The sequence below is a fragment of the Drosophila subpulchrella genome, unplaced genomic scaffold (genome assembly GCF_014743375.2).
Source record: "Drosophila subpulchrella strain 33 F10 #4 breed RU33 unplaced genomic scaffold, RU_Dsub_v1.1 Primary Assembly Seq59, whole genome shotgun sequence".
Taxonomy (NCBI): domain Eukaryota; kingdom Metazoa; phylum Arthropoda; class Insecta; order Diptera; family Drosophilidae; genus Drosophila; species Drosophila subpulchrella.
In genome coordinates, this window is record NW_023665695.1 from 201,701 (window position 1) to 221,571 (window position 19,871).

At 41.4% G+C, this 19,871-nt stretch overlaps 1 protein-coding gene across 3 annotated transcripts in view; it reads left to right on the forward strand.

Annotated features, from left to right (window-relative positions):
- LOC119562550 overlaps positions 1-19,871 on the forward strand; it is a 184,526-nt gene that overhangs the window by 160,850 nt on the left and 3,805 nt on the right. Inside the window, exon 1 of one of the 3 annotated variants that reach the window (XM_037875753.1) lies at positions 18,996-19,031. The exons of the other annotated variants lie outside the window; for them this stretch is intronic. The gene's annotated coding sequence lies outside the window, so the exon portion shown is untranslated. Of the gene's footprint in view, positions 1-18,995; positions 19,032-19,871 lie in introns of those variants that run through there. 3 annotated transcript variants of the gene reach the window in all.

The window sequence follows — 19,871 nt, forward strand, 5'->3', positions numbered from 1 at the left end:
TCCATTTTACAAATATCTAAACACTCACTAATTCTGTTTAAGGGACGACTAAAATACATCTGAACATCATCAGCATATAAATGGACATTACATTTCGACAGCACAGAAGGAAGATCATTTATATAAAGTGTGAATAATAGTGGTCCAAGAACCGAACCCTGGGGTACACCACGCTTCAGATAGGCAAACGAAGAACAAATATTTGACGATACAACATATTGACGACGATTTTTAAGATACGAACACAAAAGTTTGACGGCAGTATTGGAGAAGAAATACAGATTTTTGAGTTTTGAGCACAGGATATCATGATTTACTGTGTCGAACGCTTTGCTGTAGTCCAGCAATAGTAAGAAGGTGACATACGAGTTGTCCGTATGTTGACGTATATCTTCGGTTATTTCTAAGATGGCTGAAGTGCAGCTACGATTTTTTCTAAATCCAGATTGATGGTCATTTAAGAGGCTATTCACAGATATAAAATTATTTATTTGTGATGCGACAATATTTTCAAACACCTTCGAGAGGTACGGAAGAATAGATATCGGCCGATATTCTCTGTTTGATTTTGGTATTGGGATAATTTTGGCGGTTTTCCAGCAATCAGGGAACGTAGACGTGGTAAGAGCCGTGTTAAATGTGTGCGTAAGGTATGGGATAAGTTTAGGAAGTAGAATTTTTATAAATTTAGGATGAATATCGTCAGGTCCAATTGCGTTAGACTTAATTTTAAGAATATTATCTAAAACATCACATTGGTCAACACACATAAATCTAAACCTAGTATCACAGATGTTTTCAGGTACTGAATTCAGGTACGTGTTGGTTGTGACCTCTGGAACTTGGCATTCTGCTAATTTAAGGTTGAGTTCATCTATGTCAACATCTAGTTCCTGTGATGTCTTTTGTTTACCTATCCCTAGAGTTTTAATCTGTTTCCATGTTTGACTCGAAGAGGTTGAGTTTTTAAATTTTTGGCTAAAATAGTTTGATTTTGCAGAGTCGATTAGTTTGGTAACCGTTTTCCTCAGAGATACAAACATGCTGTGGTGTTGCGGTGTTTTGTATCTTTTCCACTTCTGGTATGCTTCATTTCGTTTTATAATTGCCCATTTTATATTATTAGTAAACCATGGTTTTTCGGACGGTCGAATTGTTTTACTTTTAACTGGGACAAAACTATCGTATAAGTGGCTAATATTATGTTGTAGAAGTTTAAGTTGACGATCGACTGTTGGAAGACTGTAAATATTGTTCCATACACACAGGTCAAATGCTTCGTTCAACAGTATGTAATTAATAATATTAAAATCACGATAAAATATTGTATGGTCCGTGTAGTTTAGGTCAAAGTTGTAGGTCAGGTATATAAGGTCATGTTTTGAAAAGGACGGAACGATTAGCTGATCATACAAACATATTTTATTAACATCACTCACAAAAAACAAATCTAATAATGTGTTACGTGTTCTGCTGAAGTGGGTTGGAAATGAAAGATTCACTGGTTTCAGACCTAGCGATTCCATGTTGCTGGTAAGGTGAGATTCCCTCAGAATATCACTATTAAGATCGCCTGCAAGGATTACATCAGTGAAGTTTACTGTAATGTCTGTCAGAATATTGATTAAATCATCATAGTTTGTGTTGCGATGCGGACGATAAATGCAGCCAATTAACAGATTTTTCTCAATAATCGGGTTTTGTATTTCAAGAAAAATATATTCTATTGCACTGTTTATTGTGTGTTGGCAAATAATTTTGGCTTTTAATTTTTTGTTTACATATATAGCAACTCCTCCCCCATGACTAACACGATCAGAACGGTACACATTATATCCATCACACGATATTAGCACATCACATAGACTCTGGACAAACCATGTTTCAGACACGCATATAACATCAATTTCCGAATTTACAAACATGTACCTAAACTCTTCAATTTTCTTTGGCAGGCTTTGGGCATTAATATGACAAATCTTGAGACCAGGTCTCTGCTTTGCCAGGATGCACAGAAGGGCACGACTATTTGCTGTTGAATTATTAAAGTTTTCTTCCATTGTGAATAGTTTTAAATTTCAAAATAAAAAAACAAGGACTGCACACCAGACAAAAAATTAGGCAGACTACTAAATTAACAATGCGACTGATCCTAAACATATGAATAACAAGAGATAAAGATATTAAACTAATTGGAAATCCTAATATAGAGATAAAAAATATTTTAATTACGAAATGAATTATTCTCTAAAGCGGCATCTCTGCTTGAGTTGATTTCGCCCACATCACTACTCAGATCAGAAAGCTCATTGGAGCTTTGCACGTAGTAAGCCTCTCCTCCGTCTATAGGCTTAACAAATACGTCTCCACGGCGAGTAAAGACGGCCGCTACGCGCTTTTGTTTTTTGAGGCGCATGGCATGCTTAAAAATTTCGTAATTTGTTTTCGTTAATTGTTCGTTTAAGTATATAAATGCCGGCGAGTCAAAACCGATCAGCTGTAAGCTCAGCTGCGATTTGGTTGTTTGTCGGTGCACTCCAATCGCCCGCAGCAGCACAGCTTTTTCGCGCACGTGATCCATTTTTATTATTATTATTGGGTCAACAAGTGAGTTTCTTTGGCGCGGTCGGACTCGAAAAATAGACCTAACTCGCGGAGGAGGGGTCAGGTGTAGTGAGAAACAAAGTCGATTGAAAAGGGTGTTTAAATTTTCGCCCTCGACGTGCGGTACACCATGCCAGCGCAGGTTGCATGCAACATCCGCGACCTCCTGTGCATTGCACTTTGCTGCCAGTTGAGCATCTAGTTCACACACTTGTTGTTTCAGTGTATTCACCTCTTTTGCCTCGGTTTCCAGCTCTCGCACTCGTTTCGTAAGGTTGTGTATTTCGGTGTTCATTGCATCGAATTTAGCCTGTAGAGTGTTGAGAAAGCGGGCCTCGCTCTCTCGATACTCTCTACCCAGTGACTCCCTTTGCTCCGCAAATTTATCGTCGATCAGCTGCAACAGTTCCATGTTGATTTCCTTCCGTTGACTCGTGAATTTTTCATCAATTTGTTGCAGCAATTGTGTGTCCGACGTGCGAGCTACCTTGATTTCGGTACTCGACTTTTCACTCCTTAGTCGCTTTGATGCATTCATACTGTTGTTGTTTTGATCAATTTTGAGTTTGAGTGATTTGTGTAATTGTATAAGTTATTGATTTGAGTGTGTTTTCGGTAGTTTTCAGTCTTTGTGCACTGCAGTATATGTGTGTGAATGTTTCCTTTCTTTTATCTTTACACTTTCGACCAAAAGTGGCGCGGCTGACATTGCAATATGTGCTGACTGCATTGGCGAGTCAGTGTGCCGTTAAGTCGGTGAGACGGTGAGTTCGTGAGACATATAATATGCTGATCAGCAGTTCTCATCTGCAATGAGTGCTACTGAGCGCCTGGTACTGTTCCCAACTTGGCTACTGCTTGATTTGATGGGTGTGGTCATGTTGAGTACCTTTGGGTACGAACATTCTCACCCCCCATTGAGGGGTACCCTCAATTAAGGCGTGATGATGGTCAGCCCTTGGCCGAATTGTATAGAAAGCACCTAACAAATCATTGACCGAGGAGGATCCTTCCTTCAGATCTTCATGACGCTGCTTAACACTCCCCTTTGCGATACAATTGCCATTACCGTGGGGACTGAAATTGTGCCCTCGTAAAACTTGATCATTTGGCACGTCTATGGTGTGTGGACCATCTGCAACAAAACTAAGATACTTCTTTGTTAAGTTTAGAAATGTTGAACAAAAGTCAGACTTCTTGTAGGTTTTAAATTGATGAGAAGTCGGTTCTATATTAATTGGTTTTTCTCTTGCAGTATAAAGGTCAGTCAGCTTCAATGAACCATTATATGTATCGGTTAATTCTCGATCGGACGAGTCAGTGTCGCTAGTTTTTGATTGGCTATATATATCTTCAGGCTCTATCAATGCTACGTTAGGTGAATGAATACCTTCTCCATCGAGTGAAATCTCAATTTGCCGTTTGCTTTCTTCTATATCAAATTCATTATTATTCATCGGATTTTTATCTTTCGTTGGCTCATAAGCAGCTTTCGGTTCTGCAAAATCACCTCTGTCTTCTACCAGAATAGGGTTGACTTCCGTATCAGATGAGGTTTCTTTATCGAGAAAACCTGTGATTACCTACAAAAGCCTTGTGCCCTGGGCCAACGGTCTATTAGGTCCTAGTTCAAGAAGTTCACCGGCTATTACACGAGCAAATACTTCAACCCCTAAGGTCAGGTCAGTGGGTCCAGTTTGCCGAAAGTCAGGATCTGCTAACGGCAGTCCCTCGGGAATATTAAGATCGGTTGCAATCGGTACTGACGGTTGGTCTGTAATGTTTGCGGGCATAAGAAATACCTCTAATAGTGTTTCAAACCCTGATGTACATGATGAGAGCTTTAGTTTTGATCTGATTGCTGTTGATATTTTTCCTCCGATTCCAGATATTTCAATCGGTGAACAATTTCTTAAGAGATAGCAGATCTGCCATCCTCCTTGAGATAAGATTCACCTGTGATCCACCATCTATTACAGCGCGACATGTTTGTAGGTGACCCGTTGGCCCTTGTAATGATACCTTGGCGGTCGCGAGTAGAGTTATCCTCTAGGGTTGCAATGGTTACTGCGCCGGCCACTGGATTGCTAGTCGGTCCTTGGTGTAACAGTGAATGATGCCGTTGCTGGCAGACTCGACAAGTGGCTGGTGGTGGTGGTGATCCACAGTTTTCAACCTTATGAGCTGTAGATAAACAATTTGTGCATGCTCCTACTTGAAAAATGGCTTGGCGCCGTGTTTTGGGGTCCATTTCCTGGAAACGGCTGCATGCTCTAAGATGATGTGGTCCTAGATGACAAATCTTACAGCTCTCTTCGTTGTGAACTGACTGATAGCGGAGTGTTGCTGTAGGTTGAGCGCTTATCGTCTCCAGCATGCAAGCGTGCCGCTCAATAAACGTCAGTACACTCCTTAACATTGGAATTTCCGTTGGTGCAACTGCTGAATTTTCCAGTGCAGACTGCTGGTCTAGTTTTCTTCTGATAATAAAACACAGGAGTGGATCCCAGGAGTACTTTTTAAGAGTACTCATTGAGTTTTTGATAGTGTCTTGTAAATCCCTTAGTTGGCGCGAGGAGCCGTCTGTAGGCTTATAGTCAACCATTTTTGCTATAGCGGCGAATACTATTATCTTTCCGTTCTGGTACCTGGCCTTCAATCGCAACCAGGTGTCGTCATAGCCACCCTGTGAGAAGGCTGTATCTGTCAAGACGTTCCTCGCTTCACCACGAAGCGAGCTCTGTAGAATAAGTAGTTTTTGACTGGCCGAATATGGTTTATTATGGATAAATTCCACAAAGAGATCATGGAAACGTGGCCAGTCTAGATACTCGCCGTTGAACTCCGGAATGCTAATTGGCGGAAGTGCCAAGTTTAGGCTCATTGGCGCGTCGTTTTCTCGAAGCAGGTTCATTTCGTATTCCTCGTATAATGTGTGGAATTGAGCTAGCTCTGCTTCTGCCAGAGCTGCGGCCCCAGGTGTGCTGTCCAATTCATCGTGGGCTTGCCTCAGTAACGCCCAATGGAGATCCAGGTGCCTTTGTAGGGCTGGGGTGATGGTTGGGGCGTTCGAGGCTAATGTTAATGTTGACTCCATTTCGTTTCATCTTCTCTGCAACTGTCGGATCACCGTGTCAATTGGGGAACCTCCCTTGATTTGATCTCTTGTTGTGATCTTGATGTTGCCCGAAGTTCGTCTGGGGGCCTTCGGAAGCCCGCTTCCAGTCGGCATGTTGTCCAGAAAGATATTCTGATATTTTTCGACCAGCTCCTTAAGTGCTACTAGTCGTGAAGAGTACTCACTTCCAGTGGGTAATGCCGCTTACTGGACTTCTTCATCTAGGTCGCAAACCTGTTGCCAGAGATCGTTTAACTGAGTTAGTTTAGCGGAATAATAGCCGTCTCGGTGGCGTCGGTCGACAGAATCCCTGCAATTATTCTTAATGAGCTGTTGGATTTTCCCTTGCAGCTCGTTTTGGGTGTCTAGTAATCGATTGCGTAAATCGTTTCTTGTGTAACTTGTTTCCTTTATGAATAAAGTAGACATGTTGTGTGTCTTGGAAACAAAGAATCCTGTGAAGCCGTATAAAGCTATGTGTTCTGTGAAGCTGGATGAAGCTGAGTATCATGTGAAGCTGGATGAAGCTGAGTATCCTGTGAAGCTGGATAGAGCTGACGATCCTGTGAGGCTGGATGGAGCTGGGTATCCTGTGAAGCTGGATGAAGCTGAGTATCCTGTGAAGCTGGATAAAGCTGAGTATCCTGTGAAGCTGGATGAAGCTGACGTCCCTGTGACGCTGGACGAAGAAGCGTATCCTGTGAAGCTGGATTAAGCTGAGTTCCTGTGACGCTGGAAGAAGAAGCGTATCCTGTGAAGCTGGATAAAGCTAACGATCCTGTGACGCTGGAAGACGAAGCGTATCCTGTGAAGCTGGATTAAGCTGAGTTCCTCTGACGCTCGAAAAAGAAGAGTATCCTGTGAAGCTGGATGAAGCTGTGAGTCCTGTGAAGCTGGATTAAGCGGAAGATCCTGTGAAGCTGGATAAAGCATACGATCCTGTGACGCTGGATGACGAAGCGATCCTGTGAAGCTGGATTAAGCCGAGTTCCTGTGACTCTGGAAGAAGAAGCGTATCCTGTGAAGCTGGCTGAAGCTAAGGTTTCCAGGGCGGGTGGATGTAGTGAACTTAACGGGTCTTCTCACCGGTTAGAAGTTCAGCCTTTGGTGGGAAGGGGGTTGCTTGAGTGTGATCCTTTGTTGGTAAAGGATCACGTCGGGGTCACCAATGTTTGTGCCTAACCGAAGTAGACACTTCTGGGTCACACCGCGGGACAAGGGGGTAATGAGCACTTGTCGCGTCGCGGCAATGGTAACGATGGTTACTGCGATGCCGGACCAGAGGCGATGCTGAGCTGCGCTGAGGTTGAGCAAAAAGAAGAAATTGTTTCTGTACGAACTCTATACGGTCAATGTGCACTTGATACTGAGGACTCCAAACGGAAGAACAGAGGTAAATAATATGTATATATATGGAATATTTGTATATGTATACGTATGTCAATATTTGATAGTGGTCTATTGGGTAGCAGAGAAATTAGTTTTTTCGCTTCTTAATTCCTTTCCCCTTACTATAGGGCTTAGGAAAGAAACCATAACACTTTCTATAGGATTTGAGATATAATCCTTATTCTACAGCAACACTTTCAATTTTCCTGTTGTGACGTTTCTTCTCCTCCATATTTTCTTTAGCCATTCTCACCATTTAGCCATTATTAATTGTTTTTGCAATTGCTGCACTACCACTTGCTAAACTACCAAGAGCGCTGAGGGCTGTCAAGATCGGCACGATTGGTAGAAAACCTCCAATTTTGGGTACATTGATTACACGAGGTATTTAAACATTTTTCTTCGAACTCATTGATTGATGAATTGATTTACGTGCAACTTTAATTTCACTCATAATGTTTTTGTTTTTTTAATGTCTAAGTAGCAACATTAATAACAGTCGAAAAGTTTGTCTTCTTCATTTTATTCTTCATTATCTTTATCCTCCCCTTATTTTCCGTTTTGTTCAATCCCATCCCAAATGTTTTCTTGGTTATCATTCTATTTGTAACAAAGTATGCTTCTGCTTTTTCACCAAGAATGCTATCTGGTGCGTAGACACGCGACCAGGCTTTGTCAATCAATATGGAGTCTGCCCTATGTCCTTCACTAAAGGCCTTGTTTTGAGAATATACAATATCGTGCTCTTTGCAAGCTTCATCCAATGGGCTTATTCCTTGATCACCGCGTTCCTAGCGATTCTGTAACTTTGTACCCGGTCCACAAAAATTATATCCCGGAATATAGGCATCAAGCGGTAATCTATTGATTAACTTATCGACAAGACCATCGTCGTGTTTACAATTCAAAATACGACCAAAGCGATTATAAAAACGTTTCCCCATTTTGTTGATGTTTAATCATCAAAGAATTCTCATTGAATGAAGTACATTAGAAAAAATTAGTTACAAATATTAACGATCAAAACGAAAGAAAAATCTACCGCCACGACATAGTGCTCTCTTTCCGAACACAATAAGGGCTCTAATTGTTTGGCCTTCGAATTGTGGTAAAACTTTAGAGAGTCCCAATGGACTACATTACGAAAATGTTTATATATTTTCAAAAAGCTTATATCAACCTAAATATGAGTACTTGGAGAATTTAATCAAGTCGATTAAAGGAACGGGATATCATATATTCTCCCATAATGACGGTGTACTAGACCCCAGTGAAGGCAAAAACAATTTCATTTAGATATTCGATGATTAGTTTAGATGACGTAGCTTGTGAAAAACAAGATAACAAAATATCTTATTTTTGTATGGGTCGACATAAAAATATAGACTCTTTCTATTTATGTCAAACATGTAGTCATATACCCAAACTTCTGATTCGTGACAATGCCAACTTTATTACAATGTTTAAACAAGATGATTTAAATATGCGGCATATATATCGGGACCATAATAACACTTGTATGAGTTATGAAACATTTGTAAAAATTTGTCAAAAATGTTGGGAGGATAAGCACGGGATCTTATTAATTAGCAAGGATAACGAAATGGATAACGGAAGGTACAGAAAAGGATTTGATCAATTCATTATGATTTATGGAGTGATATCAATATAAAGCTGGGTAAGATACTTACAATCCAACGGTTTATCAAGAGGTTTCAATATGTTTAGATCACTTGCATTATCCTTGAATGGAAGTATCTATCCTATCGAATTGAATGGTCAATATGAGTTAAGTGCGCACTCGTATCGACCATTCGTGACGAAATAAGCACACTATCTATACGCATAGTTGATCAAAACGGTGATTTGGTAAATTTACGTGGTGAAAACGTTTCGATTCGCATGCACATTCGGTTAATATCATTCCTTTAACCATAACAATAATTAAAGACGAAGCTTAAGTCCTCATCCAAGCATTACTAATTGTAAAGCTATAGAAAGAGGATCAACAGTAAAAAGAAGATAACTTACTTTGAAAAATAAACTATTTTTAAGGTCGTTGGGATTAAAGCTTCGAGTATAATATAAAAGGTGGAAAGGAAAACAATGAGCGAAATTTTAAATGTTCAAGAAAAGGTTTACTCAGATGAGAGTATTTCGAAGAAAGAGTTTCATACTTATTCATCGTATAGTCAAACATTTAAACCAATCGATAAAATTCGAATTACTATCCAAAATCAAGACTTGTACGTGCTTCCTGACGAAAGTTACCTTAATTTTCAAGGAATTATTAGAAAAGACTCACCGAATGGACCTATTACTGATAATGCTACCACCTTTTATCAAATAATTTTATGACTTACTTTTTGGATGAAATAAAGTACGAAATAAATGGATGTGGGATTGATAAAACACGATTTTTCTCTTTATATCTCTGGATAATCTTCAAAGTCAAAATCTATTAAATTCTGGATGGAGCAGTGGAGACGAAATTTCCACGGGACCCCACTTCAACTTTTCGGTACCATTAAAAAATTTGTTGAGATTTGTTAAGGATTATAAAAAAGTTTTGTTAAATTGTAAACACGAAGTAGTGTTGATGCTAACTAAGAATCTTGGCGGTGTCTTTAAACAAACCAGAAATGAACAAACTTTTACTGGACATGACGAATATAGCCTGGAAAATTATGATAAAGCATATGGATTTTCCTCTCCTCGAGTTTCCTTGGATTTTTCCCAGCAACTATTATTTGCCGGTCATACAGCCAGTTTTTGGAACCCTATTTTGACTAACTTTCTGTATGATATATTGTCTAAATCCAAAAGTGATTCTTCCGATGTTATTTGTGCCCGACAATAATCCAGTGCCCTTTGCGTACCATTGTACACTTTCAAAAAATCCAGTAGATATTCCAGTGCTACTATTCAAGTCATATATTCCTCAAATATATATTTTTAATTCCAGTTATGTGTAAAATATAACTCAGCCACAATACAAAATTTTTGATTCTAAAAGTTTTTCCTTAAGCCTAGAACTCACATCGACGAAAACCGCGAGCTAACCATAGGAGCGAGCGAGAGACAAACAGGCGGCTAAAGGTTTTCGTCGGGTCTGTTTTTCAGCGCGGTACTCAGATGAGCTAAGGAAATACCAGAAAAAATACCAGATTTCGCGAGTGAATTTTCGATGAACGCCGTTAGCCGCGGCCCAAAGAATAAGAAATTTAATCTTTTGCGGTGTTCGTGCAGAAGCGGTGGGGAATTTAAAAATTAAAAATGGAAGAAAAACACCCAAAACGGCTAAAGCTCAGTGCAGATGAAAAAGGATGCCTAATCCAAGCTGTTGCCCAATATTGTGGGACTTGACCGACAGGAAGCAGTACCACAACGGGTCAAATCCGCAGAATAGTTGAAGCGCTGGAGGAGATCCACTAGAGAATCCCAGTGGGAAGGAACATGAGACATCGCTCGATCTCCGACGAGCTCCATTAAGGACTCCTCCTTTACCAGCTACTTGGCAGCTGGTGATGAAGCGGAGATAGAGGATGCGCCGGCTTCTATAGGGAGGAGGAAATAGGGTCGCCCGCAAAGGGACAGCTGAAGGAGCCATTACCAGCCATTATTGGCCAGCTCGGAGCTGGACTACAGATGGCGCGGGAAAGATGGCGAAGCATCCGTGGGACGAGAAGGAAGCCTTAAGCTTCTAATTTACATAAATAAAAACTTTCGTTGAAAAGTTCATTTATTTTAATTTTAATTTCTTTGTGCACCAGCAGTCTCTTCTTTTTTAAATTGCTCCAATTGATTTGTTTTCCGTTTGTCAACAAGCCCAGCTGCTTGACAGTAAGACCATGCCACATGCATGGCGGGTGAACTTTGTAAACTTCGGTCACACTAAAACGAATAAGATTTTTCGACTAGTGAAACCCTTAGCCGATCTGAGTACTAGGCTTTAGGGATTGCACTCTTTATTATGCCCGTTACTCATAGAGTAACAGGGGATACTAGATTCGTCGGAAAGTATGTAACGTAGAAAGAAGCGTTTCCAACCCTATAAAGTATATATATTCTTGATCAGGATCACTTGCCGAGTCAATCTAGCCCGTCTGTCCGTCTGTACGACTGTCCGACTTTCCGTCTGTCCGTATGAACGCTGGGATCTCGGAAACTATAAGAGCTAGAGTGTTGGGACTTGGCATGTACATTCCATTGCTTTCTGCGCAGCGCACGTTTGTTTCAGCAGGGTGCCACTTCCACTCTAACACAACACTCCCACAAACGACTATAACACTAAAACCCGTCTAGCGCCCAAATTTTTTGATATTTTGTAAAAATTCAAATGAACTATAGTTCTTATTATAAATACCTATATACGTGTCAAAAATTATTGTAATCGGATCATTCATTAAAAAGGTAAACCCAAATATCCAAGCCGCAACCAAATGACACTATATAAGAAGAAGATAGGTGGCGCTATTGACTAGGTGTATTAGTGAAAAAAGCTGAGCTTCTTTAAGCATGTCTGCATCCCCCTCGCCGCGAGGCCATCGACTAAACCATATTCTCTGGTTATACCCTTGCAGAGGATATACTGATTTCAGTCAGAAGTTTGCAACGCAGTGGAGGAGACGTTTCCGACCCCATAAAGTATATATATTCTTGATCAGCATGACTAGACGAGTCGATCTAGCCATGTCCGTCTGTCCGTCCGTTTCAACGCAAACTGGTCTCTCAGTTTTAAAGCTATCGGGCTGAAACTTTCCCAAAAGTATTATTTCTTTTGCAGGTATACTACCTAAGTCGGAACCAGCCGGATCGGACAACTATATCTTATAACTCCCATAGGAATAGTCGGAAAAAAAATTTAAGAAAATTATATATTTGGTGTTTTTTACATATAGCCCCCTAAGCTTGGAAATAACATTTTTTAATTAGTTTTGAGTTTCGAATTAAATTTTATCGAAATCGGACGATTATATCATATAGCTGCCATAGGAACGATCGGAAAATTGGTGAAAAAATAATATGAAACAAATTATAGCTTCGGAGTTTTTTAACATATAAAGCCTAGTACTCAGATCGGCTAAGAGTTTCACTAGTCGAAAAATCTTATTCTTTGTAGTGTGACCGAAGTTTTCAAAGTTCACCCGCCATGCATGTGGCATGGTCTTACTGTCAAGCAGCTGGGTTTGTTGACAAACGGAAAACAAATCAATTGGAGCAATTTAAAAAAGAAGAGTCTGCTGGTGCACAAAGAAATAAAAATAAAAATAAATGAAATTTTCAACGAATGTTTTTATATATGTAAATTAGAAGCTTAAGGCTTCCTTCTCGTCCCAAGGATGCTTCGCAATCTTTCCCGCGCCACCGCAGTCCAGCTCCGTGTCCCAATAGGCATATTGGACCTTGAGGAAGTGTGAGCCGGATTGGGAACGGGATTGATCCGCTGATGCTGCAGGAAGTCGCCCAGCATCCTGGCCATGGCTTCTCCAACTGTTCCTTAGCGGGCGCCCTATAGAAGCCACCGCGTCCACCAGCTCAGCTTAAGCTGCGAAGTAGCTGGTGGTGGTGGTGTACGGAGTCCTAATAGAGAGGATTTCGGAGATCATATTACTGGTGCTTCTATTAGTGCAACGCAACCAAATTATTTTGGCCAGATCTTACTTTCTTTGCGAGGACACGCTCGGCAGGATGTCCATGTAGAGAGCGAAGTCCCACTCGGCATGTTACTTCCCACTGGGATTCTCTAGAGGATCTCCTCCAGCACGTCAACTATTCTGCGGATTTGCCCCTGTCAAGTCCCACAATAATGGGTAACAGCTTGGATTAGGCGTCCTTTTTCATCTGCACTGACCTCCTTTAACCGTTTTTGGGGCTTTTCTTCCATTTAAAATTTTTAAATTCCCCACCCGCCATGCATGTGGCATGGTCTTACTATCAAGCAGCTGGGCTTCTTGTCGAACGGAAAACAAATCAATTGGAGCAATTTAAAAAAGAAGAGTCTGCTGGTGCATAAAGAAATTAAAATAAAAATAAATTAAATTATTAAATTAAATGTTTTTTTGTATGTAAATTAGAAGTTAAAGGCTTCCTTCTCGTCCCACGGATGCTTCGCCATCTTTCCCGCGCCATCTGTAGTCCAACTCCGAGCTGGCCAATAATGGCTGGTGATAGCTCCTCCAGCTGTCCCTTAGCGGGCGACCTTACTTCCTCCTCCTATAGAAGCCGGCGCATCCTCTATCTCCGCTCCATCACCAGCTGCCAAGTAGTTGGTGAAGGAGGAGTCCTTAATGGAGCTCATCGGAGATCGTGCGATGTCCCATGTTCCTTCCCACTGGGATTCTCTAGTGGATCTCCTCCAGCGCTTCAACTGTTCTGCGGATTTGACCCGTTGTGGTACTGCTTCCTCTCGGTCAAGTCCCCAGTAATGGGCAACAGCTTGGATTAAGCATCCTTTTTCATCTGCACTGACCTTTAATTTTTAAATTCCCCACCGCTTCTGCACGAACACCGCCAAAGATTAAATTTCTTATTCTTTGGTCCGCGGCTAACGGCGTTCATCGAAAATTCACTCGCGAAATCTGGTATTTTTTCTGGTATTTCCTTAGCTCATCTGAGTACCGCGCTGAAAAACAGACCCGACGAAAACCTTTAGCCGCCTGTTTGCCTCTCGCTCACTCCTATGGTTAGCTCGCGGTTTTCGTCGATGTGAGTACTAGGCTTTAAAAACAAATAAGGTGCTCATTGAGGAATTTAAGGTATACCAAACGAAATTTTTTGAAAATAACGCATTATATGGCCTGCGAACTAGTTTAAAGTTTATAACTCATACGCACTGTTGAGGTTGATCAAATATATGATTTTCATATAGGTGGCCCTGACACTTCAATGGAAAGTCCGTTGTGTCTAGTTTTGACCCTCCAAAAACATTTCGGTATTTGTCGTAAATTTTTTATTTTTATTGACCGATATCCCAGAGTTGACAAAGTTGGGGAGGGGTAATCGATCTTTATGAAAAAGTTATGGCTGGTATGCATGTCGTATGAGTAATTTTTATATAAACTTTGAAGACGTTTCGCAAGGTCTGAAACTCAACCAAAAAATGTTAATTGTTGAATACATATTTTGTAAGCTTTAATCAACCACGTGAGGGGGTGAGAACAAAATTCCATTTTTTGGACCACCCTAGTGTACATACATGCGTATATCGATATTTTCGCCAGTGCACAGTGGGTCAAGGGCTCACAATAAATGTTTCTTTCAAACAAACAAAATTAAAATCCGTACTTCTTTACATAAGTCCGAACATCCGATATAATAAATATTTATTGACTCTGCCTATCCGACAATGTGACCGTATATATTTACAAACTTGATTGGTTCCTCAATTCCAAATGTATTCTAGCCCGTTTTCGATTTCTTACTTCTGATTTAAGATTCTAAAGTATTTTACATCATGGCGACATCAGTAAAATCCGCTACAGATGACTGTCTGATCCACTTTAGTGCCACTGTGAATGCTCCAGGTGATCCTCCCCCAACGTTATTCGCCTGTAAAATTCGTCGTCATCATTTCAATTCCTGGTGGCAAACGGTAATGGCAGCATATGACACATGCTCCGATTGCGTTGTGGCTTCAGGCGAGAGCGCCGCAGACACCAACGCCAACCTAAAATCCAAGTGTTACCAAACGTACTCCACTTATAAGACGTTTGCCGCGCAGATGGATCACATCCAACAGGGCTCCTCCCAAATACCTCAACTCCATCCCAAGATTCCACGTCTTATGGCTGCCGGCTCCCTCCTATCGACACAGAGGTTTTCTCTGGCGATTATCTTTGCTGGCCGACTTTCTGGGACCTTTTCACGGCAATATACATAGACAATCCGAGTCTAATGCCCGTTGAAGAATTGTTCTACTTAAATTTAAAAACAAGTGGCGAAGCTCGTTCCATAGTTTCGAGATCTCCACTCACCAATGATGGCTTTCGCTTAACCTGGAAAAACCTAACTGAGCGTTTCGAAAATAAGCGATTGCAGGTGAACAGTCACCTGAAAACACTTTTCAATGTGCAATCCATAGCACAGGAGTCGGGAGCAGCCTTAAAGGAACTTCAACGCACTTTTCAAGGTTGCTTAACTTTCTTTAAGTTTTCCGGTGTTAATATTGAGAATTGGGACCCTATCCTGGTTTATATGTGCTCGACAAAACTACCAAAGCTCACTCTCTCATTATGGGAGCAATCCATCCAAAATAAAGCCGAAATTCCTACGTGGCTTGAGCTTGATTCCTATTTGACGGACCGCCATCGAACTCTTGAGGCCGTCGATAGCTTCCAATCTGCCGATTTCCTCCACGTCCAGTCCAAAGACACAAATCGATTGGCAGAATTTCCAAAAATAAATTTCTTCAACACAAGGCTAGTTCCGATACCCAAAGGCTGCGATCTGTGTTCGAAGAAGAACCACCCCGTGCGTATATGTCCACGCTTTCTACAAATGACTGTAGACGATCGCCTTGCCTATATCCAAAGGAATCAGTTGTGCTCTAATTGCTTTGCAAGCAACCAACTGTCTCACGTGCCAAGATCGCACATTGCTGCATCGAAACAGCGGTCCTACTACTCCACTGATTCCACCCGACCCTCCAAGGCCAGTATTCGCCTCAGTTCCACACACCATTTCGTCCTATTCAGCGCAATTTTCCGTACAAAAAGTCCCTCCTAAGAATACTCCTTCCAAATATTGGGTTCCATATACCGCCTTGGATGGCAGATGTACTTGAGGTATTGAATCCTACCATTGCCGAGTCTGCCAAAAGATCCATACTCTATGGAAGTTCCCCCACTTTCTGCGGCTTAGCCCCCATAAACGGCTCCAGGAAGTAAATATCCTAAGGTACTGCTCCAACTGCTTGGCTTACAATCATTCCAAGAACTCCTGCCGCAGTGATTATCACTGCCATAAGTGTGGAAAGGGCCACCACACTCTCCTATATACGGACGACCGATCTTCACTTCCATCATACTCCTGAGCCTACTATTCTGAGGTCATTGCTTCGGGTGTCCTCGCAAGAGTGGGGGGAATGTTCACGCCAAAAGGGCGTTTAATTTCTGGAGGCAGTGTTCAGTTTGTTCAGCGGCAGTTTTCTGCTTCTCGCGCGCTCGCACTGCCCTCTGCTCTTCCTCTCCATCTCTCCCCTAAGTCTCCGCTCCGCTGTCAAGCGCAGAGTTAGGCCTAAGTTAAAAAAAATTTTCACTTTTGGTTTGGATTAAATATTACTGTGGACGGCAGTCCACGTAGTGACGGAGAGTACCAGGAGAGTGTGCGAAGGCGACTACTATAATTACACGAATAAATGAAAATCTTCTGTGATCGTCCGATCGTTACGAGTAAGACATCTATCGAAAGGTATCATTTGATATCGATAAAAGGATTGCATACCAAGACTTTAAAAAAATTTATTTGGGAGAAAAAGCAGTGAAAGTGTATAAGTGAACATTTAGAAAATTTGATCTATTGGGGCCATTGAAAATAAATGCACAAGTTCATTAATCTAGTTGTATTCTCACTTAAAATTCGCGTCGATACTCCGTTAAAAAGTTATTAGCAAAACAAGATTTTGGAGAACTTGAATGAAAATTTGTCTTGTCAGTTTGTCCCAAATCGTTATTTTAGGGTCCTGAAAATTCTAGAAGATGTTCAACAGCTTAATATAAGAGTATGTAGTTCTACCACTTTTAAAAAAAACTCGGTTCTTTGGCGGGAAAGCAGCTATGAATAGCTAAATTTCGTACACCCGTAACCTTTGAATTTTTAAAGCTACATGGGAAATACTTCGTGCGCCTTTCGAGCATGGTTTGTCTAAATACCATCATTTAAAAATTATGCGCAAATTTTTTATTTCGTTTTTTTTAGATTTTTGTAGGGTCATGGAATCATTTAGAAACTTAAACTCTACGGCCGTTGGGAAAGTAGATAAATTATATGATTGATGTTTAAAATAAAAACTTCTGATACCAAACAAAAACACATCCTAACAACTTTAACAAACAAAAGTTCTGATGTCAACTTTTGTGACGAAAATGTATTATACGATCTACTAAGTAAATACACTTTCAAAATTTTTTACATTTGGCACGCTGCATTTTATAAGCGCCAATCGTTAAATTAAAAGCGAAAACCTATTTCTACAGGGTGGCCCATGTAGTAGTTGCTTTTTGAACTATCCATTGTTTCGGCTATGACAGCTCGAACGATTTCGACAATGTGTCAAATTTTTGGTAAAATGGTTAAATTTACTCTTAAAGAAAGTTGGCAAATATTGAAAACTTACTTCCAAAATGGTGAGTCTTTAACCGAAACTGCAAGAAAAATGCGCACGTAATTCCGGAAAAATAAAGAACCTTCCAGGCAGTTTGTGGATAAATTTGTGAAGCGTGTGCGTGAGATTGGCTCGTTAATGGACAACGCAAAGCGTTTTCATTCTCGTCCAGTGCGCTCAATTGAAAATATTGCTGCTGTTGCTGAAAGCGTGAGGGATAATCCATCAACATCATCTCGACACCTTTTGCAGGAATTGTAAATTTCTCGCACCCCCCTCAAAGAATTTTGACGAAAGACCTCGGTTTGACATCATACAAAGTTCAATTGGTGCAAGAGCTGAAGACACATGACCATCCAATGCGATTTTGGTTTGCGCCAACCATCCAGAGACGGTTGACGAACAAAGCCTAGTACTCACATCGACGAAAACCGCGAGCTAACCATAGGAGTGAGCGAGAGACAGATACGAGGCTAACGCTTTTCGTCGGGTCTGTTTTTCATCGCGGTACTCAGATGAGCCAAGGAAATACCTGAAAAAATACCAGATTTAGCGAGTGAATTTCGATGAACGCCGTTAGCCGCGGCCCAAAGAATAAGAAATTTAATCTTTGGCGGTGTTCGTGCGAAAGCGGTTTGGAGACAAAACATTAAAAATGGATGGAAAGCCCCTAAAACGCCTGCATGACGTAAGTGCAGATAAAAACGAACGCCTAATCCAAGCTGTGGCCTATTATTGTGGGACTTCACCGACAGGAAGCAATAACACAACAGGGCAAATCCGCAGAATAGTTAAAGTGCTGAAGGAGATCCACTAGAGAATCCCAGTGGGAAGGAACATGCTGAGTGGGACTTCGCTCTCTACGTAGACATCCTGCCGGGCGTGTCCTCGCAAGGAAAGTGAGATCTGGCCAAAAGAATTTGGTTGCGTTATACTAATAGAAGTACCTTTTTAGCAGAACCACCAGTACCATGATCTCCGACGACCTCTCCATTAGGACTCCGTACACCACCACCTACTTGACAGCTTGAGCGGAGCTGGAGGACCCGCTGGCTTCCATAGGGTTGAGGAAATTGGGCGCCCGCTAAGGAACAGTTGGAGGAGCCATGGCCAGCCACTGCCAGGATGCTGCGCGACTTCTTGCAGCATCAGCGGATCAACCCCGATCCCAATCCGGATCCCACTTCCTCAAGGTCCAATATGCCCATTGGGACTCGGAGCTGGACTGCGGTGGCATACACAATAATGCTCCTAAAATATTAGGGCATTCACATGTCGCTGCTCCACGAAAATTTTTCCGCCGAAATATTAGTCGCTAGCCGAACATAACGGAGAGACGCAAAAAAATAACGGACTGGCCGAAATTTGTCTCTGCGAGCGCGGAGTGCAGGCAGATTATAAGACAAGAAAGAGAGGGAAATATTCGAATATCTGCCTCTCTTTGTTGCACGATCGTTTTCGTGGGCAGTCTTCTACGCTCCGCCGACTGCTCTCTGCTGACGTCAACAGCGGCACAGCGTTTTAGGCACAAAAAAGAAACAAAAAAAGCTTTTTGCCTTGAGCCATGTCACCGCGTCCCTACTGCAGAACTGAAGGGTAAGTTTGTTATTGTCTGGCTCTGACGTCATTGCCTTTCTTCTTGGGAGGTTTGTGGGCGTTAGAGTGTGGTTGGAAAACTATTTTTTAGTCAATATTGATGAAACCAATACATTTCAGTTCAATTTGTTTTTCTAGCATCAAAGCTGTGGGCGCCACAGTTTTGCGCGCCTTGTGGGAGTAAGAGTGGGCGTGGCACCCTGACGAAACCAACTTGATCTCTTGAATCTTTAGGCCTAAATCCCAGTATTGCAGCTTTTATAGTTTTCGAGATCACAGCGTTCATACGGACAGACGGATGTGGCTAAATCGACTAGGCTAGTCATCCTGATCAAGAATATATATGTATACACTATGGGGTCGGAAACGCTTCCTTTTATCTGTTACATACTTTTCGACGAAAATAGTATACCCTTTTACTCTACGAGTAATGGGTATAATGAAGAGTGCAATTCTTAAAGGAAAAATAGAGAACCGGAAGTTTGTACTATGGCTGGGTTATATTTTAAATTAAAACAAGGAAGAACGCTATAGTCGAGGTACTCAGATACCCGTTACTAAGCTAAAGGGACAAAAGGGAAACAGAGATATGCAAGCAGCAAAGCGAGACTAATTTCAATATATGGTTATGTGGGCGGTAGACAGATTTAAGCGTTGTGGGCGCTAGAGTGGGCGTGAAAACTAATCTCAATAGCCTAGCTCTTATAGTTTCCGAGATCTCAACGTTCTTCCGGACGGACGGACGTTACTCTACGAGAAATGGGTATAAAAACTGGCTGTATGACCAGCAAATAATAACAACAAGAGAAGCGTATCTAATACTGTTCGAGCCACCGTCGC